The sequence below is a fragment of the Rhipicephalus sanguineus genome, chromosome 2 (genome assembly GCF_013339695.2).
Source record: "Rhipicephalus sanguineus isolate Rsan-2018 chromosome 2, BIME_Rsan_1.4, whole genome shotgun sequence".
Taxonomy (NCBI): domain Eukaryota; kingdom Metazoa; phylum Arthropoda; class Arachnida; order Ixodida; family Ixodidae; genus Rhipicephalus; species Rhipicephalus sanguineus.
Genome location: NC_051177.1, coordinates 46,124,686 through 46,146,618, shown reverse-complemented (window position 1 = coordinate 46,146,618; position 21,933 = coordinate 46,124,686). Strand labels below are relative to the sequence as shown.

Here is a 21,933-nt window from a genome sequence, read left to right as displayed (position 1 = left end):
CTTTAGTGAAGAAATTTGTTAAATAGAAAGTTAAAAAAATGCCAGCCCCATTCTGGCATATTAGAAGCTGGTCTTTTACTGATGAACTTAAAAAAATGGTGTGCGTCATGGGAACAAAATAACGGTGGTTTCGGCCTTGGCATTGCTGGTTACAAGCGTTAGGTTATTCCCAGGCCGCATTTTAAGCGTTAGAATAGTGCCGGGAACGTGTTTTATAACGTAATCGCGTACATTACGATGCAAAGGGGCGGTTGTTTGCAGGGGCGAAAAATGCGCATACATTTCCAAGACAATCTATGTCGCGATAGCACAGGCACTGAAGAACGCGGCTAAGTACTTGTGGGAGGTCGAAACTGCGGTTTTCCCGAGGTTAGGCTCGCACCTCGAAGGCGCAGCCTCAACCTGTTGTCACTCATTAAATATCCCCTGCTCCGAAAAGATGCGGCGGGCGCCCTAAGTTTCTTTTTTTTTTTTTTAAGAAGAGCCGTTCGCGGTATCGGCGCTTGGCTCTCGGGTCCCGCGTCGGAATCCATCGGCGCGCTGCTCTCTCCGCTGCCGCTGCGCTCTTGGCGGCTGTGTGGCGCGCGCTGTGATGTCGTTGACCCCGGTTGGAGGCAGTCGGCCGCATTTCGGGCCGCGCGCGCGTAGAGAATGGCGCATCCCATGGTGCGTGCGTGCGTGTGTGTGTGTGTGTGTGTGTGTGTGTGTGCGTGCGTGCGTGCGTGCGTGCGTGCGTGCGTGTGTGTGTGTGTGTGTGTGTGTGTGTGTGTGTGGTGTGTGGTGTGTGTGTGTGTGTGTGTGTGTGTGTGTGTGTGTCGTTCGCTGGGATCTCGGGCTTGCTGATGCGGACACCCCGACGCGTGCTCCCGTTCTGGTCATTTATGCCGCGTAAGGCAGTCTTGATGTGCCCGCTTGACTGACATGAGAAACGCGATGACATTTTTCTCCCGTACACCCATTCCCTTCAGACTGTGTGGGATCAGGCATAAGGTCGTCGTATGCCTGCTTTTGATTAAACAGTTGTCACCTATAAGCGCGTGACCACCGAAAAAAAAAAAAAAATCTGTTCACGTACCCCTACTTGGATAGCGCTGCGCAAAACGCTCGGTTATGGGGTTCCTTTGGGGGGGGGGGGGGGCATCACGAATACGATGATATTTGACGTAGGAGGCGAGGGAGGTGACGTCGGAGTTCACTACTTGCGTACAGCTGCGGGTGGGATGGCCCCTTCGCGCTGTGCGTGGTTGCTAAGGAACGTCCTATAGGGCCCCACCTTTTATCCGCTCCTGTTGGTAAAGAACGATATATGTGGCCGGTCGCTTACCCGGCGAACAGCCGCGGGAGCTGCGTTTCTCCCTTGGAAAGGATACAGATGTCAACGCCTGTTATTTTTATAGCATATGCCGTCGCCCCCTGAACGGGGAGAGCGTAGAAGACAATGTCTTCAGTCAGGTGTGGCGTGTTCTGTTCTGTGGGTTCTGTGCCCTTTCCTAATACGCGTATTGATCATTCTTTCCACCGTCGATGTGTGTGCACGATTGAACTTTGTTTTGTTTTCTTCTTTTAGGATAGAAAGACCGCCGTTACGTAAAGCACAGTGGGCTCGTCCAATTTTACAAAACAGCCTTGTTATACGACTCGAGACGGCGAACATGGGGCCATACAGGAGGTTGTGGTTCACATAGGCCCGCTTACATGGCGTGAGAAGTAGTTCTGATTGGTTCCACAGGCAATAGGCAGTTTTAAAATAGAGTACGCAGAGATAACTTTCGTTGGGTACGTACGCTATTTTCGTCACTTCACGTGGGTACGCGAGAGGATAGCGCATGACGCATGCGCAGTCGCAACGAACGCTAACGCAAAGCTTTGCGTACCCTATCCTAAAGCTGCCTAGTAACTCGAGCAGCGAAGGATCGGCTTAGGGTGATTCCGCGGGACAGTCGGTCATTCAGCTGGACTTTGCGTAGCCCGCATTCACCGATGGTGGAAGCCATTCCGATAGCGTGGAAGCCAGGAAGCAAAAAAAGAAAAACGAAGAATGAAGAATAAAGGAAGAACCGAAACGATAGGGTGCGTGGGGTGAGGGGCGCTGCCTTGGGCTTCGCGCGGCGGACGCGGCCGGCGACTCCGTCGTCGCTGGGTCGACTGAGTTCACTCACCCCAGCGTTCGCGGGCGCCGGCCGCTGCACGCCAGCCGAGCGCGCTGACGACGTCGCCGTGACACGCAGCGCTGTGTGCCGCCATCGTGTCATGACGCGGCATGTTCAGGGCCTGCCGATGCGTGGCGCAGCGGTCGCACCAACCCGGATCGCGGGTTCGACTCCCGTAGCCCGTTGCATTCCGGTGTGATTCCGTGTTGGGAATGGCGTACTGTGTCAGGAGGTTATTGACCTCGGTTCTAATAGAGTTAGTAAGAAGGGCGCATAGTGACTGCATATTGGAGGGATGGAATGGCGAGCGTATCCATCGTGTCATGACGCGGCATGTTCTAGGGCCTGCCAACACGTGGCGCAGCGGTCGCAGTGACCCGGACCGCGTGTTCGACTCCCGGAATCCGTCGCATTCCGATGCGATTCCGTATCGGGAATGGCGCGGGACAGTGTCAGGAGGTCACTGACCTCGGTACTGACAAAAATTATTAAGCGTGCGTAGTGACTGCATCTGAAGTGATGGAATGACGACAGCATTTTATTCCGAAACATTAGACTTGAAAACAGAAGGGTCCAAGCTCGTGCGCTGCTAGTACGGCAAAAATGTTTGGTGAATGTCACCAGTGGTGTAGCCAAAAATTTTTTTCGAGGGGGGTGGGGGGTTCAACCCTACTTGATGTATGTCCATGTGTTTGTTTGTGGGCGTCTATATATATATATATATATATATATATATATGCAAAATTGAAATTTAAAATATCGGAGGAGGTCTTGAATGCCCCCCCCCCCCCCCCCCCCCCAACGCCAGTGGAAATGGCCATACAGTTTTGGCAACACGAATGCCACCAGGCTGCTCTTAAGCTTCGCTTACCTTAATGCTAGCCAAAGTAGAACGTAGGAGAAAACGAGGTTGTCCATGTACGAGATGGTTAGATCGTTTTCTCCATGCCGCAGTAAAACGTCTCGGTACAAGCTTAGAAAGACTTGTATTATATCGGCCTCACTGGTGTTCATATACATGCGGTCTCCACCAGGCAGCGATTATGAGTTCCCAAGGCAGAATCAACAACATCAGCCTGCGTGCGCTGACGTCAAAGGCAACGCGTCCCCGGCAGCTCCACGCACAACCCACGTGAGTGGACTTTATGGATAGCGTATACACAAGACTCGAAAAAAAAAAAAAAGACCCGCATCACCTTACCCGTCACCTTGAGACACTCTATCATCGACTTCGCCTCAACGCAGCATTCACCAATAACTATACATGCGCCGCCTTGGTTTGACCACTGACCCATAACTGTGATAACTTTGGTGCTCTAGAATCAATAGAACATATTTTATTCGATTGCCAGGCATACAGAGAAGAAAGAACTTGTCTCCAAAGTAGAATGTGCTCAACTTCCCAAGCACCGCTATAGATCCCGGGAAAATACTTGGACCTATACGTCTTCTCCTTCTCAGCAACGTCAGATTTTAAATTTTCGGTTCGGATTCCTCGAGCACATTAACCGAATTGATAAACTGTAATGTAAGTTACATCAGCATCATTACGTTGTGACATGTACATACCACGATCATATTATTTTTTCTTTTTCTTCTTCTTTCCTGCCCTCCTCCTCCTAGGGCCTTTCTGTCCTCAATCCCCTCCCCTATACAGAGTAGCATGTAGGCGCCTTTATGTACGCCGCGGCAGAATTATCTGTTTTTCATTCAAGAGCTTTCTCTCTCTCTCTCTACACAAGCGACTCAGCGTGAATAATTCTTCGAATACTCACTTTCATCTAGTTAAAAACAACTGATCATTCATAGCCGCAGAAAACAATGGCTGAAGTTCTCTTCTGCGAATTTCGCGTCGAAACCTTAGTCCCGCTGCGTCCGTGACGTCACGGATTTCAAATTACACCCCAACATTCTGGCCGTAATTGAGCGGGAATGAAAGGTCTGAATTATCCTATATGTTTAGTCTTTGACTCCTATAGAACGCTGTGCGGGCGTTCCTTCTTGTTTAGCTGGACGAGTAAACGCTGTCGAAATCTATGACGTCACGGAGAGCTTGATCGGGAGCTTCGCGCGTGATGTCGGCGCCTATGTCTTCTCTGGCTTATCAGGCCAGCCGTCACAATAAGAGTGGCCTCTTTGTCACAGCAGAAGCGTAATTTTCCTCGTATACAGCTGCAGGCGTTGCTCTGAGACACGCATTTCAGTGAGGGCCCTTTCCTTGCCCTGAATTGTTAGACATCCAGGACAGCAAGTGATTCGATGATATCGGCCTCCAGCAGTTTTCAGCACATAGCGCGCGCGCTGTTCGGACGTGGCTCCGCGGGTGGTTGTCTGAGACGGTACGTATCAATGAAGCAAATCGGCGGCTCTTTATCGGCGAGCTCTTACTGAGCCGCGGCGACCTGCCTCGCAGCCTTGGCGAGAGACGGGCATGCGCACTGTGGGTCGAAAAAAGGGAGGGAGCGAGCACAATAAGGGTAGTAATGGTAATTGTTGGGGTTTTACGTCCCAAAACCACCATATGATTATGAGGACACGCCGTAGTGGAGGGCTTGCCACCATCAAAAATGCGGCCACCGCGGCCGGGATTCGATCCGGCGACCTCCGGGTCAGTAGTCGAGCGCCATAACCACTAAACCACCGCGGCGGGTGGAGGAAGCTCCAGGTCTGCGTTTTTCTTTTCCCTATGGGATAGTGACCCAGGGCGTAGTCAGAAATTTTTTTCGGGTGGGGAGGGGGGGGGGGTTCACCACCCTTTACTCGTGCGTGCGTTTTTATGTGTGCGTGCACATGTACACGTGCAAAATCTAAAGATTCCGAGTGTGGGGAGGAAGGGGGCTTGAACCCCCCCCCCCTCCTGGCTACGCCAATGATAGTGACTCTCCTTGGTACGTTCAGCACATATTTTAGTAGCAGCAGTACTCATTTTCTTTATTGGCTACTGGTGGTGTACTGGCGTAGCCCGGGGGTGGAGTTGTGTGTGTGTCGGGGCGGTGGGGGAGGGGGGGTTTCAGCCTCTCCACCCCCTGAAAATTTTCAGTTTTGCAGTGTATATATACACGCACACATACAAACGCACGCGCCCACAACCATACAAAAAGTATCGTCACACCCCCCCCCCCCTCCCCACTTTCCGAAAAAAATTGCTTGCTACGCTCCTGTGATAACGGCATTACAAGTCGTATTGGCTTTGGTGGTAGCAGTATAGAACCGCTGGTAGTGGTATATTCTTATGTACTTGTTAGTCCAAACAGAACGAAAGTTAAAGGAAATATGGAGGCTTGAAACGATGAGAAATCGTTGAACGTCGCTGGAGCCGACGTTTCGACAAGTGGACTCGACTTCGTCGCCTTCGTCAGTTACTGCCTTGATAAAGACAAGTCCATTGTCGAAACGTCGGTTCCCGCGACATACCCTGTTCAACGATTTCACGTATATATATGTGGTAGGTGGTTTTCACATTACATACGTACATACCATAGGCGTGCGCAGGGTTCCCGTGCAGGGGGGGGGGGGGGGGGCGAAGGTTCATCGCGGCGCCTCCCTCCCTATTAAGTCAATGTATGGGGCAGACTCTGCGCCCCCCCCTTCTTAGGTGATTAGGGGGCGCCCCCCCCCCCCCCTGCACACGCCTATGGTACATACCGCTCTGGAGGTATGCGATGCGTTGCACTGCGACTTCCTCTACCCCCTCTTTCCTCCCTTTTCTCCTCTCAAAACGTACGGACACATTGTGTCTTTCGGAATGCAGCTGCTTTTCTATAACCCGCTTTTCATTTTATTTTGTGCGGTGTTTACGGTCCCTCGCACTGATGGTAGTACTTAGAAAGCGGGATTAATCAATGGACGTACGGAAAGCATGCAATGTATATACGTATATCATGTGGCCATTATTTCGAGGTATGTTTCCCGCCAGGCAATAACAGAGCCCGCGCATTCACATGTCTCGCATTATCGATGATCGCATCGACTAACGGCTGTAAGCTATTGTGATCGAAAAGCCTTGTATATTTAACTAAACGTTTTCTTCGTCTATTTGTTGTCTCTTGCGTAAAGACCATGATGGCGTTTAATGATGATCAATGAAATTTTAAATAGGCGCTTTCGGCTCTTAATATAACACTGACTGGCTGCCCTCCCGATGGAAGAGTTGGAGGGAAAGACGAAGGACTTTCGAACTCTTTCTGCTCCAAGCCCCTTGCGACAGCCCTTTGATGTGAACTCCATTTATTTATTTTTTAAAAGCCGAATGGCCAATTGCTAAAACGCCTGCGTCGCTGCTATATTCGTAAAATCGCCTTTACAAGAACCACATTTATTAATAAGACGCCATATTGTTTAGTCAAGCCTCGCGTTGTATGGATGATGCGCGCAGATCCCATAAAGGAGCCCGGCTATCGCACCTTCGGCGAATGACCTTCTCCAAAAAGGAGATAGTACTCTTTTTCCTTGTGTTAACTCGCTTGAACGCTTTCTTTCCGGCGGATGGCCCTTTGTCCAAAAGCCTTTGGAGGGTTCAAGTGTCAGGGGCCTCGTACTCGGGTCTACCGGTGTTATAAAGAAAAGGCAGGTTTAGAAATACGTGAACACATGAAAAGGGGATGCATAAATCGCTTTAAGGATAAATAGTTATTTTATTGGAGCTGCCAGAGGTGGTGGCATTGCTTTAGCCTTTCAAGTGTGTTTTTTCCAGTAAATACCAACTCTGTTCGCTTCGTTCGTCATTCGTGGAAGCGTCAATACTAAAACTCTGGTCCACCTTTCCCAGATGTTCAGTTGAAGGCCGTGGCCTGTAAGAACAGTCCTAGCACCACCACCCCCACTCCGCCCCTTCCCTCTTGCTCTTGCCGTTTCACAATCACTCATACAAGCGCGCCCGTTAATTAAATAGCCTATATATGCATATGCACATTCAGAGAGTGCGGCTTCGTGGCGATCAGGAGACGAAATGGCTATGTTTACCACGTGTCAAAGGACAGGGCAGTTGATATATATAGGGAATTGTTCGACCTTCGCAGCCCGCTATATGTGTTGCCTGATGCGTGTGTTATTTACGACCGCGCCAGCTTTGACGGTCGCGTCCGCTTAGCGACAGCTGCTCTCGCCCGAACGGGTGAAATTTATTTGCGACATATACTCGGGCTCTTCAGCGGCCATCGCGCGTGCGCATCCGCAAGCCGGCTTCGTTCGCGGATGCTAGGCCTAATGCGTAGACCCGTGCCTTCTTCGAAGCGCGTAACGTTTAAATATATAAGCATGCTGTATACGCAAGCAAGCAGCATCGCAACACTCATATATATACGTATCCAACGCCTCGTTTGAATGGGAATATAGTCCAGCAGCTGCATTTTGTTTTTCGGAAACAGCCTCTTCCAATGGCTCTCACCTTCTGTAAGGGACTATGTCGATGTCGGTGATAGTTACAGACTTGAATTGAACTTTAGGGGCTCTTCTTAGCTCTTTAGAGGCTCCATCTATTAGCACTGCCTAATCACGGCTGAAGGATGACGAGCACAGGCGTGCGCACTAAGGGAAGCAAGGGGTGGGAGCATATATACATCTCAGCCATTGCTTCTGCGTAGGTTGCGTTCGCTAGCTGTCGCGCGGAAAGTGATCAAAAACTGGCATGGAGAGGCCCTTGTTCTAATTCCTTGTTCTGATTGTGCAAGGGGAAGTTTGTGTATACACGCGCCTTTGGGCGTTCTGCCCTCATTAACTTCAGTGATTGGGAATCGAACCCGCAACGTAATTCTGGGTATATGGGACACTGAAAGCGGATGACTTAGAGAGGGGAAGCAGTTTCCGAGTGTAAATTCCTTGCCTCCTTCACTTAACTGTGTATCGAGAGGTGGCTTAGTTCGCTCATAGCGTCACGCATCGTGTGTTGTTATATAATTCGGTATCGTAATGGGATTCCGGTTGCGTCTTGTAGCTGCGTTTCCGGGGGTGGTTTGGGGTGGGGAGGGCAGCCCAATTCGTGAGAATGAAAGCTTCGCTTCTGTGGTCCACCTTTATAGCATAAGCGCTTGTCCACGCCAAAAAGGATCATTACGATCGTGCGCCCTTTCAGATGGACGCAGGTCGAGCCGACATAATCGAAGGAGGAAGGCTGCGGCCACGCCCGGGTTAGCCACGAGGCATGAACTGAGTCGGAAGCGTGGCGCGAGCGTGCGGTCGCGCTCTCACGCGGTGCCCGTAGAAATCGTATTCGATATGGAAACTGACCGATCGGCAGCACGAATCTGGGCGAACAGTAAAGGAGCACTCTATAGAGTTCAGTCTTGGACATAGGCGTCCGCATAGAGAACAAGGGGCGGGAAACGACCCCCCCCCCCCCTCCCAACCGAGAACCTTGCGCCCGCCTAAGGTCTTGGAGTTCTCTCTCTCAAACAGGAGTGCCCAAGAACTGCTCGTGAAGGGCTCCCGGGTAGAGCTGGTGTCACCGTGAGAGCCCAATGCGAATCCTGGTGCAGTGTGTGTTTTGGGGAAAAAAAAAGGATAAAAATGTGGCTTCGAGTTAGATTTAAAACCTACGGGAACATTCCGCAGGCTTCTCCTGCCCAAGTATTTAACGACTACGCGAAGACCCCACGATATCTGTAGCGTCACACGTGACGTCACTTAGAGCCGCCTCGGTCACGTATTCCGCGATCTTCCGAAAGCGCGTCAACCAAGGGGCACTAGCTTCATTGAGACCGTGGTTTAGGTCCCGAATTCGATCGAAGAGAGCTTGACATTCTATCCAGGCAATTGATGAGCGTTCTGTATGAAGCAACGAAGCTCGAAGAAAGTTTCTGAAACGGCAAAAGTAATAAAATTATCAACAGGGAAACTTTCTTTGTGCTTCTATAGATAAAAATAGGTGGACGCCAGGAACGTAATCAAAACCTTCTTTTTTTTCTCTTTTTTGGGGGATAGCGGGGTGGGGGGGAGGAGCTTCAACCTCTTGAAAAGACAGGGCATTTGTCTCTGATTTGATCGCGTATCGTCTTTGTAACTGGGAAACGCTATATGTCAGCGCTTTTTAAACGGGATTCCCCGTGGAATTGAGAAGATGGCCGTAAGCAAGCGGCTTCTTTGTCAACTCGCGTTTCATTTATAATTCGAGTCCCGAAAGTCTTGTAAACCCTTTAGTACATTCGCCGTCCTCCCTCAACCCCACTTTTCGACTTTTTTAGTATCCCCCCCCCCCCCCCGCCATCCTTCTCCCTTCTTTACGGCTCTCGCAAAAGGCTGCATTCCTTTCTCCTACGCACACTGGGGTATTTATACGGCATCTGACAACAGCGGCAGCAGCAGCTCTGTGGGCATTCTTCGCGTCGCATCCGGTGGCCTTTACGAGAAGGCGTCGGGGAAAAACACCCTTTGGGACATTTCTGGCGACTCCTACGGGACGCGGAAGAAAGCCGTGAAAAAAAAAGGGCGTCTTTTTCTCTCTCCTTATTTAATCCATTCTCTGTTTGTTTTACTCCATTTTCTTTTCTTACTCCCTTTTAACTTTCTTTTACTCTTCTTTCTCTTACTTGCTCTTCTCTTTGTTTTACTTCCCTTTCTCTTGTTTACTTCCTTTTCTCTTTGTTTTACTCTCTTCTCTTTTTACTCCCCTTACTCATTGTCTTACTCCCTTCTGTCTTTTTACTCCCCTTTGTCTGTTTTACTACCCTTTCTATTTTTACTCCCGTTTTTTTTCGTTTTGCTCTTTCTTACTCCCTTTCTTTTTCTTTGACTCTCTACTTTTTGTTTACTCGCTTTTCTCTTTGTTTCGCTCTCCTTTCTCTTGTTTACTTCCTTTTCTCTTTGTTTCACTCTTTTCTGTCTTCGTTTTACTCCCTTCTCTTACTCTCTGCGCTTTTCTCACTCCTTCCTCCGTGCTTTTTTGCGGCCTTTTCTCGCCCTTTCAAAGTCGCGGGGGAGCAGCAGCGGCGACAGCGTGCAGAAATGAGGAGCTTCCCCTTCCTTCCTTCCTTCCTCCTCCACGGAGCAGTCACCGGGAGAAGCAGCCGGGCTGCCGCTGATCGGGCGAGGTCGATGAACCGAGCGCCGTGGCCTCCGCACCGTCGTCGACGCTCTCTCTGCGGAGGGCGGGCGATAGCGGTCGGCCTTCTCCGAGGCGATGCTGCCGTGCCTCGGCGGCGGCCGACCGTGGGTGTGCACCCTCTGACCGCTGCGCTTGGATAGATGGATGTATTAGGATATGTGTGAATGAGATTTTATGAGCGTCGCTTTAGAAGATGTGGGTGGCTCGTGCCGCGTCGCTGGTGGTTTCTTTTTGCATCCTAACGGGAGCCGAGTTCAATAAACTTTTCATCCTCGAGAGCTGTTTGCCATTTCGCCTGAAGCCTTCGTTACTGATAGATAGATAGATAGATAGATAGATAGATAGATAGATAGATAGATAGATAGATAGATAGATAGATAGATAGATAGATAGATAGATAGATAGATAGATAGATAGATAGATAGATAGATAGATAGATAGATAGATAGATAGATAGATAGATAGATAGATAGATAGATAGATAGATAGATAGATAGATAGATAGATGTCCATTGTTACGAACTTACATTTCTGTGAGTGGGCCTTATCTCTTGTCCCCCGTGACAACTACGAAGCATGATGTCACAGACTTTGTATAGGTGTCGTTGGGCTTACTTCGCGTGCTTCGTGCGGGCAAGAGCATAATGTAAAGGGATTCTGCTGGCATGAGTTTTCTTAATGTAGTTGCGGCCGAACATTAAATAGAAAATGTTCCTCGGCTAATGTTGATGCTCAACGCGACGAACAGCGTTGGCGTATCGACGTTGTCTCCTGCTTGCTTTGTCTGCGTCGGGCACGCTGTTTACAAACGTCTATTCTCAGGCCCTTCATCATTCGTCATTCTGTATTTTCATCGCACCTTTTTAACGTCACCAATCACAAAGACCCGTCCGTTACATTAGTCTCTAATACATATTCTGCCTCTTTGTTTGTCATCTCAAAATGCAGTACCCCTGTTCGTTCATTTGCTCCTGAACTTGTGCGGTGGCATTGACTGAACTCATCGCCTCCTCATCCTGGGAACTCGGGATGCGCCTGCCCGCCGCGTGGGAGTCGCCGGCGCATCGTCAACATCCTTTAAGCTACACGCGGATGTTACGCCGTAGCCGACGCGCTAAATGTGTGCAGCACCGTGCAAGCTACAGAGAGCAGGCGTCACGTTAATCGAAAATACTGTTCGCAAAGCCGCACTTGCGCATAGAACAACCGCTTCATCTCATTCGGCGCTGTGACTGTACATCGTTCGCTTGAACGCCTACAGCTGGCCACGGGGTGGGCGGCAGCACCTCCCTCACCCAAATTTTCGTCTGCCCCCCCCCCCCCCTCCCCCCAATAGCATACATAGTCAAAACGTCGACGAAAATAGCGCTGGATGATTAGACACACGAGAACAGGACACACAAGACTGGTGCAAAACAACGCTTAAGTCCCACCCCCCAGTAAATATATATATATATATATATATATATATATATATATATATATATATATATATATATATATATATATATATATATATATATATATTCTGGCGCCTCCCTTGTAGCTGGCACAGTTTGAAAAAGCTTGAAACAGTCCGCTGATAAAGGACAAAAAGATAACGGGAAAGGTAAACAACTTAGCCATTTAATTGATATTCAATGCAGATGATGCTGTTATTACAGCTGATAGCCAACAGGAGCCATCGTTAGCCACAAATAAGCAAGCGCTGGCTGTATGCAGGAATTATGATTATCGGACGCATCATACATACATTACATAAGGTGGGTGGCAAAGGCGCAGGAAGATGTAGACATCAGAGAACGAGGCAGGCATGTTACACAGGGTTTGTGCCGTTTTCTCGTTGGTTATTGAAAAGAAGTACAAAGGGCCGCCTATAAGTGGCATTTCAAGGTAATTTAGTCTTTTCAAAATGTTTATTGTAGTAGCTCGATCGTTGGAGTTACTTGTCGCTGTTGGTTACCTTGGTGCTGTGGTAACTTTACGTGAAAGGAGGAGTCTGTAGACCTGGCGTGTTCTGCGCCATTGTATAGTATAGCCGCATTCGTTTAGATACCGTTGAAATCGTTCAAGTGGTGCGTTCGAAGGTTAGTCATGGGTGACGCACACAAAGCTAGATACGCGAACGCACTGGCAGCTGAAGTTTATTGAAATTTGGCCTGTTCATATACAGGTACACGATTCCAAAGCCATGTGACGCACACTGTCTTCCTGCTGAGACCTTAAAAATATATAGTTTCCTTTTTTTCTTTTTCCTGACTACAAAGCAGAAGACGTAGTGACACTTTTGACACTCTAGCTGATTATAACTTTAACTTCCATGACCGATGATTCAATTTCTCTCTTCTTCTTTCTTTTTTTAGGTGCAGTATACTACACTTTAAAATAAAAGCATATGCGATATCTTTCCGCAAAGGTAGACGTGCAGGAGAAATTGTACGTGGGTGGTTGCTTATTTAGAGATATTTGCATACATTATATAAACGAAAGAGGGGAAAGAAAGGGAAGGGAAGTTTACTGCTTACTGCACAGTAACCGTGCCCAGCGTGAAATGCTGGTACCTGAATGGCTGTATAAGCAGTGAAGACGAGAACAAGAGACGTGAAAAAAAAGTAACAGAGAAAATAGAATCGGAGAATATTTACCTATGTACAATGGAGCGACCAGATCCTACTCCGCCATGCTGCACGGCTCAGAACTGATGGATGGATGGATGGATAGATGGATGGATGGAAGGATGGATGGATGGATAGATGGATGGATGGATGGATGGATGGACGGACGGACGGACGGACGGACGGACGGACGGACGGACGGACGGACGGACGGACGGATGGATGGATGGATGGATGGATGGATGGATGGATGGATGCGAAACTTTATTGTAAGTCCTGAGGTGCACGACTCAACGCGCAGCGGGCCGCTCCCACGTTGGGACAGTCAGGCCAAGCCCGACCGCCGCATCGTAGGCCCTCTGGACAGCCGACAGTTGAGCCCCGACATAGGGGCTCTTGATAGAGGATAGCCACTTGTCTTCATTGGATTGGCCCGTGCCCCGTAACGAGGGGCACTGCCAGAGCATGTGGTCTAGGCTAGCGAATTCGTTGCAGTGCCTGCAGGAGCTATTGGGATAAATGTCGGGATAGATTTTATGTAATAACTGATCCTTCTTTTTTTTTTTTACTAAAAACAATTGTGAAATCGCAGCCGTTGTCACAGAAATGGCGAAAACGACTCCTTCGTTTATTCAAGCGAAGCTTGTTGTGACTCACTGACTTCGGTGGCGGTGTCGTACGCGAAAACCCCGGCGCTGGCGAGCGTTTAGAAACGTGGCCGTCGAAGGTGTGCCGGTTATGTGCGTATTTGCATGCGCCGGTTTCCAATAATTGATGCTATCTCAATCGTGGGCGTAACTTGCCGGCGATCAGCCGTTTCTGATGTGGCAATTTTATCTTTTATCGAGGTCGCTTGTCATTTCACGTTGCCACAATTCATTGTTGCCTGGATGTGAACGCATGACCATCGTTGTTGCCTGTGGCAACTCAAGTGTTGTCCTGCTAAGCGCGTGGGTGAAGGTCCGATTCCTGGCATTTAGGAGGGAGCATTGCGCAATACTATAGAAAGAAAGAAAGAAAGAAAGAAAGAAGAAAGAAAGAAAGAAAGAAAGAAAGAAAGAAAGAAAGAAGAAGGAAGGAAAGAAAGAAGAAGGAAGGAAGGAAGGAAGGAAGGAAGGAAGGAAGGAAAAGTAGTACGTCAGGCAAACACACGCCAAGCTTCGCTTGCTCCCATTTTCCCGATAGAGCAAGGGCTCCTGAATTTTTTTTTTACTTAAATAATAAACTAAAAATGACTGAACACATATGCTCTTATAAAAGGCCGCGCGCGCGCGCCTTACGCATTTCTCTGCGATCAGGCTCTTTCTTTTTTTTTCTCTTTCTCTTCTTCTTGGCTTTCGTGCACGCTCGTTCGCATGCGCGGGAATGCTCTCCCTTCACGGCGTCTCGATCGAGTGGCCTCTTTTACACCGAGGTCCAGGGAAGCTTTCTGCGGTTCCTCGAAGCGCGTGCCACGGCTCAGCGCATTTTAGAGGTCTCAGGGAAGCTCTCTCATGACAGACTGACTGACTCCCCTTGTCAGGACGAGCGGCACAAACGAGTGGAGATTCTCAAGCGAGTGGAAGAAAATGGCGTGGCCTCAATGCGTCGTCAGCTGTGCGCCCGTGCCATCTCCCAACAAGCTAAACGCGGAATGGAGCGCCGTTCTTCATTTTTCGGGCCTAGGGAAGGACGTGCGAACAAACAAGGCTTAAATTTTGCGCTTAGGGGCCCGTGACGGAATTGACGAAGATGTTCATGTGGCATACTCTCTTACAACCAAAGTTAACGCTATCGCGTTGAAAGCCCCGCCGACAGAACCGCGGCGCTCCATGACCTTCACCTGTGAAAGACGGTCGTGCTAGCTGGTATCCGCTCGAACCGTAAGTACGTTTCCTCGGCTAATGTGAATGCTATACTCATATTAAGAGTTCGTCGGTATTACTTAAAACATTACGTTTGGTTGAGCAGCGATGTCAGAATCCCTGCCGACATTTACCAGGACGCCCGAGTTTCTGACCTAAAACCAGCGACACAAACGCGTGCCTGTATGGCAAAGTCAACTATCTGAAACACACGAGCAGCGCTTGACGTCACGGAAATATGTAAGCGCTATTGGATGGAGCATTTGTGCAAATTCTCTGTGAAATCTTTCTTCAGTTGTAACCGAGCGTAGTGCTGTTTACTATGATAGCGCGGCTGAAAATCCGAAAGTAAGTCCTGTGTGAGCCAGAAAAAAAAAAAAAGAAACGGGAAACAAAAGACTAGCAATAAATAAAGTATAGTGACGACAGAACCCTCAAGTTCCCGCATCTGCTGCTACGTACCTGTGAAGTCATAGACTTTGAGAGAGAGAACACACACAAACACGCGCGCGCACGATCACGCACACATTTGTATTGTGCATGAAGAAGTAGATTTTTTTATATTATCGCTTAAAAAAATTATCTGAATTCTCGAAAGTGTAGTGAAAACAATGACGTCGATTTCACGTCATGGGAACTCAATGATTTATAAATTGAAGGTAGCCATTAACTGTTTTGATAATAACATACATTTTCCTTCGGCAGCGATGCAGATAACATTTTAACGGAATAACCTACCAGTTTAAATTGCCTCTCTCTTCGTTCCCTTATTGTGATCAAATACGTTGGTAAAGCAAACTCGCCGCATGCTATATAGAGCCGACAGTTGGAAAGGAAGAAAGAAAGATAGAGATGGTAATGCCCTCCAGCGGAACACAGTTGACGTAAAAGTCACCGGACGCTATGTAGTTGTGAGGAGTGTGATAAAAATTAAACCGGGGGTGAATGCGCTCGTACAGATTGCCAATCTGGGCAGTGTAAATTCAAGAGCGACTTTAACACGCAGCAGGACGGAGTCGAGTGTTTTCCGGCTAGCCTGAAAAAAGCGTGAAGGAGCGAGGTGTTGTTGCAAATAATCATCTTGATAAGCTTTAAGTACGATAAACTTTCAGTGTGCATGTATTGTGTTCATACAAACGGTCATCACTGGCGTAGATCCCGCTGGAACAGTTAATAAGCATTGCGAACGCAGTATGTCCTCTAAGAATACAACTTGCTTAAACCGGCTTGTTTACATAACCCCAGCTGCTTACAGTGCACATCATATCACCACTCGCCCAATAGGAGCGTCGATATCGCTAACGAAGCGGCTGAAGTGATTATCCATTTTTGTTGGATGTCCAAGCGCAGGATATGGGGCGCTCCATCATTTTGCATTCTGCGTTGGCAGGGATGGGCTATGGGAGGGAGGCGGAAGCGCGAGGGAAGGCATGGGCCTCCACCCTTTCGAGCAGCGCCCTGTCTCATTCGTTCGAGACTCCAACATGGCGGAATTTCGCAATATGGCGGAACTTAGCAGTGTTCAGTGTATATGGTACCAGCTAGGCGAAAGTTCGAACCAAGAGTTCCGCGCATGGTATACATGAAAACGGAGAAACAGTTCTTGCTCCGTGGCTTCAACAAAATCGCCATATACTCTAAGGACGTTGCACTTGAGAGAGAGAAGATAAATTGGATATCACAGATTCGGGTGGTAGTGATGCGCATGCTTCACGAAGTTGTGCACCAAACGTACTCACCGAGCATAATTTACGATGCAAGTGTAGTGTTATCAGAACGGTGACCTAAAGGCTGCCACACTAATACTTTACGTACAAATTGGCGCTTTGTAGATCACGCCAGTCACTTCTCTCCTGTACAGATAAAAAAACGTTCCTGTTATAACGTCTTTTTTTTTTTTTTCATCTATTGATCGTGGACCGTACAGTGAGGCACAAACAAGAATTCAGGAAAGACACTAAACGCCAACCGAGTTTTTTTCCAGGCAAGCAGCTCGCCGAATGAAGATTCATTCGTATGCGCCTAAGTCCACGTGTCTCTCTTTCTTTCTTTTTTTTTTTATTTCGGGCTCGTCTTCTCAAGCTTCGTCGACCTGCAATAAAAAAAAGTTTTATATCTCCTCTCGCATATCTTCCTCCGCATCTGTGGTGGGGCTCGTGCACGTGCAAACAACAGCCGCGTGATAATATCTTCGCTCGCAGATCGAGAAAGCCGCGCAACCAACCAACCGGTCGGCCACAACCGCGGTGTGCACGGTGCAGCGAACCTATATCGGTTCCCCACCGCCACCCGCCAGCGTTACGGCGGTTGTGTGCCTCTCCGCGACGTTGATTGCGTGCAGCACCATCCACCGCGGACGGCCGGCGCTGCGGAGAGTTCTCTCGCGAAGTGGGACGACGAAGCTTCGGCGGCGTATGTCGCACGCACCACGGCGCCCGCGCTATTATTCCTGGCTAGTTTCGCGAGCGCCGCTGGGGCGAAGCTGAACACCACCACTGCCACCACTATTGCCGCCGTGGCAGCAGCGGGGGCTTTCGAGACAGGCGCCGTTTTAAAATAGCAGCGACCCGACCTGGATTTCTGAACGGTGCTGTCCTTCTCTCGGCTCCGCGGCCACCACTTTCACTGCGCCGCCACCTGTTGCTTGGAGGCACTTTCGCTCGGTCCCTCCACCAGCAGCATCCCAGAGTGTGCGAAGCACGGCTGGGGAGAGTCCCCGTTTCTGAGCTTATGCGAATTTCTGTCTCTCTCTCTACTCTTAGCGCGGACGTGCTCTCCGAGTGGATGAGGAGGAGAATGGCAAATAGGCTAGCCATGAATAGTTCAATGAGGCTTCAGCTATGTGTATGCTGGTACGACATCAATAGATTTACTGCGCTGCTACTTCGCTCGAAAGGCAGTGGTAGTGTCTGATGAAAAATTGTTGAAGAGGGTGTGTCCCTGTAGCGAATGTTTCGACGAGTAGACTTGACTTCGTCAACCCTGACGAAGACATGTCCTCATCGGAGTTGCTGCCTTGACGAAGACTGTTTACAATGCAGATAGTTAACAATCTCTAACTAATCCAGACTGTGGGCACGCCTCTTTGGTAGACCATCTGCCCGGTTATCCCCGCGAAAAGTTGCTTTAATTGACCAATCACTATGCAGCTCTTCTACATGATAAGCGATGTGGTTGTACGTCACGAAATTAACCCCTTCTTGCCCGTGATTAGCCGAGTTCCATACAAAAGCACTAGCCGGTGGCTTAGAGTCATTCGCGCTCGCTTTGAGCCATGTTCGGTAGCTCCACGCCGGCTGTTCCTACAGACAGTGCGGCATTGAGCGATGGAGGAAGAAGAGCACGGGTGACTGCGTTCAGAGCGGCGCTTCTGGGAACTCATTCCTCGGTGAAAGCGAGACCCTTCAGCATATCTAGGCTCCGCGGCTCGAAAGAAAGCCGCGCCTCTCCTACGTCCTCGGCCTCGTGCCGCAATGAGGGGGCGTGGGAGACAGAGATGGACTGTCAGTTGCTCGTCTTGCCGCATCCATGCTCTACGACTGTGTGATCGCGAGTCCGCATTTAGCCACGTCTGACACATGCTGAACTGTAAACCACTTGCGTGTATGTATACGTGCCGGAGTTAAGCCCAAACCCCATATGCGCGAAAATGCACGCGACAGCGACGAGCGATGCTATGAGCGACGAAACGAGCCGTTCGCGCGACGTGTCGCCTGGTCGATTTCGCGCGATCGCTCGGTTTTTCAGATTTGGAATCCGTCGCTCGTCGCCCGGAAGTGCTGTGCTCAAGCAGCCAATAGCAAAACACGGAACAAGATGTATCAGTGACGTACTGCTACAGTACTGCTGATTGTCGCCGCTTTCTTATCGACGCGCATCAACAACAACGTTCATCAACATGGTCAACGGCGACGAGCGCAACGTTGACGTTGTTGAACGCGAACGTGCCCTCAGGGACGGGAACATACAAGTCCGGCGCCGTCGGTGACGCGGCTTAGCGTCACGTAGCAGCACTGATGGGACCGAAAAAAATGCTGCAAGACAATGATAAACATTTTATGTACCATTAAGCAACAAAACATCGTATTTTACATTGCATACCGCTGACTACGGGCCACTTTTGGCACGAGTAAACGCCCTCATGCCAGCAACAGTGGAGATCGCTCGCTGAAGCCGTCGCGTGAATGGGGTTTGCCCATCCAAGCGACCGCTTGCGCGAACACAATCTACGTCGCGTCGCTTGTCGCTGTCGCGTGCATTTTCGCGTATATGGGGTTTGGCCTTTAGTCACAAAAATTGTGGCCATTGAGAGAGAAAGGCAAAGGAAAGGCAGGGAGCTTAACCAGGTTGTACCCGGTTTGCTACCCTACGCTGGGAGAGGGGAAAGGGGAGAAAAGAACATTGCTTTGCTTAACTGGTCAGGGTTCTCGCACCAGGAACGGTCGGCGATAAATAGGCAATGAACGCACCACGGTTGTCTAGTGGTTACGGTGTTCGACTGCTGACCAGAAAGTCGCGGGATCGAATGCCGACTGCGGCGTCTGCATTTTCGATGAAGGCGAAATGCTATAGAGGCCCGTGTACTGATTTAGGTGCACGTCAAAGAACACCACATGGTAAAAAATTCAGGCAGCTTAGCACTAGTTGTGCAAAGTGTGAAGGAAATGCGGAGCTGGGCGGCTTTCTTTGTTTCTCTTTATTGTCCTCCTCCTTTCTTCCACTCTTTCTTTCTTTTTCTCTTATCTCTCTGTTTTTTTTTCTCTTCTTTTTTTGTATCTTTACATCTATTTATTTCTTTCTCTCTTTATGCATTTATTTCTCATTCTCGCTCTTTCTTTCACTTTATGTATTTCTTCCCTTTCTTTCTATGCATGCTTTACTCTCTCACCTCCGTCTTTCCATCTCCCTCCCTCACATCTCGCCTCCTCACCCTCTCTTCCCTTTCCCAACCCTTGCTGCATGCCATGGCTATGCTATGCTCTGCTCGCGTGCCTGGATAGCCGAGTGGTTACGACGCTCGCCTTCGGATAGCGGGTACGCGGGTTCGCATCCCACCACGCCAAGAAATTTCCTTCGCCAATAGTGTATCTCTTTCTGTCTTTCTCTCTCTCTGCACTCGTTCCCTCGCCAATCAGAGTTATTGCATCCCACGCCGGACGAATCGGCGCACGTGTTCTTGGAGCGAAGCAGAAGATGAAGAAGAGGACGAAGAAGAGAGCGCGTGCCGGTTCATGATGATGATAGTTTTTTGTTCGCCCTGCACGGTCGACATAAACAGCTCCGCTCTTAAAATTTTCGGAGCCCTCCACTACGGCGTCCCTCATAATGATACGGTGGTCTTGGTACGTAAAACCCCAACAACTATTACTGTTGTAAAGAAAATGACCTCGACTTATTGTTTCTCTATGTAGGTTAGCAAATCGCATTTTCTCTCCCAGCTTATATCGCCTCTTTCTCTCTTAACCGTGATACAAAATAAAGTGCGTCGTCACAAATTGATGTTGACATCCATTCTGATAGTTAAATATTAATAATGGTTCGAGCTAGATACTCGTTGGTTCAAGGAGACGCAGTTTATTTTTTTTCGAGTGCCATGACTCGCTTTTTAGTGGCATGGACACTGAGTAACATTCTTGTTTCGCTTCCAAGTACTTCCGGTCGAACCCTTACTTCCGGTTTTCCGAATATTCAAAAAGGCCTAAAAAATAAACTAGTACGAAATCGATAGTTATGGTTCCAGTCAAGGGCTATTTTTGGATGCATATTGTTAGGCGAATGACGAGGCGCTCGTTCTGTAGACTGTTTACAAGATATATTTACCTATGCAGAAGATGGATTATATCGGAACATAAGTTTACTTAAGATGCCGGCTAATTAACTGCCCGGATAATTAATGAAAATTAACTAAACGAGTTGATTAAAATACCGGAAGGATTTCTTGTGAGAAGCTGGGATCGTTACGGCACCTGGCGGAGCAGGTCTCAACCACGCCCTTCTTTCTGCGTGGCCTCTGGGATCCGCATCGGCAGCGCGACGAAACAAAAAGTTAAGGAATACACATGGGCACTCGAACGCCGACGTGCGGGTGCCACTACCCGACACAGGTTAAGGGTTAGGGTCGCCTCCATTTTCTTTTTCGTAATGTTATAAACCTGCATAGGAGACGATGTCGGTGCCTCGAAGTCTCCGTCTATTTCTCCTCTATTAAGCGAATACGAAATAAAACGCAGTTAACGCACCTGTTACGCGCTGTTTTTCGCAATTGAATCGTGCAGCTGTCTCCGGGGTGTGTTCATGCGTAATGTTACTCACCGTCCCAACGGTCAGCGCAGCAGGACTGAATAGAGAACGCTAAATACAATGGGGACAAACCACCTGCGGTCACGGAATTGTGTGACAAACAGAAACGACCCTTGCGTACACGTGAATTATATCCACGGCCCATGCTTTGCGGTTGTATCGAGGTTGTCCTTGGTACGCTTACTTGTGTCTGCAGTTCGAGTGAATCAGAAATACAATATACGCTGCAATTCACGAGTTTAGCTCGTAAATAAGAGCGAAAGGAAGAAGTAATGAAAGAAAGACCCATTGCGGTGTCATAGAAACAGGCCATCTTTCTTCGTCGTTTCGAAACTAATGCAAGTCGTAGTTATAGTTTGTGCCTTGCGTTGTTATTGCCTTAAGGTTTGTAATTTATCGTCTTGTTCTAAATTTCCCCTCTGCGTTCCTCTTTCTCTTTGTCAGTTTTGTATATGTCTGCAACAACGAAATAGAAACCGTTTAGCTTGTATAAGATTTCACGCCACTGTCAACACTGCGTTCCTATTGCGATAACAGCACTTTGTCACGGTTTTTACTTTGAATGAAAGTCGGAGGACCAACAGGCAGGCCAAATGTCCCTATCTCGTTCTCTCTCTCTCCCTCTCTCTCTCTCACACTCATCTATCTATCTATCTATCTATCTATCTATCTATCTATCTATCTATCTATCTATCTATCTATCTATCTATCTATCTATCTATCTATCTATCTATCTATCTATCTATCTATCTATCTATCTATCTATCTATCTATCCGTTTCTTCATAAATTCCAAAGTCACTGTGAGTAACAGCAGGGCTATTAGCAGAGAGCGCGCAACGCCTGCCTTTTAATTGTCTCCGCTTGCGGCACTTGGCAGAGGTAAGACGCTTACGGGCATGCCGCCGCACACGCATACTCTCGTTGCATCACGGGCTTCCTTTCTCTTGCGCGCGAGCGGCTGAAAGAGGCCGGCAACAATGGCCG

At 48.8% G+C, this 21,933-nt stretch overlaps 1 protein-coding gene across 6 annotated transcripts in view; it reads left to right on the top strand.

The window, feature by feature from the left end:
- The window catches only part of LOC119382861 (ecdysone-induced protein 74EF), a 266,794-nt gene that overhangs the window by 912 nt on the left and 243,949 nt on the right, over positions 1-21,933 (top strand). The window lies entirely within an intron of this gene.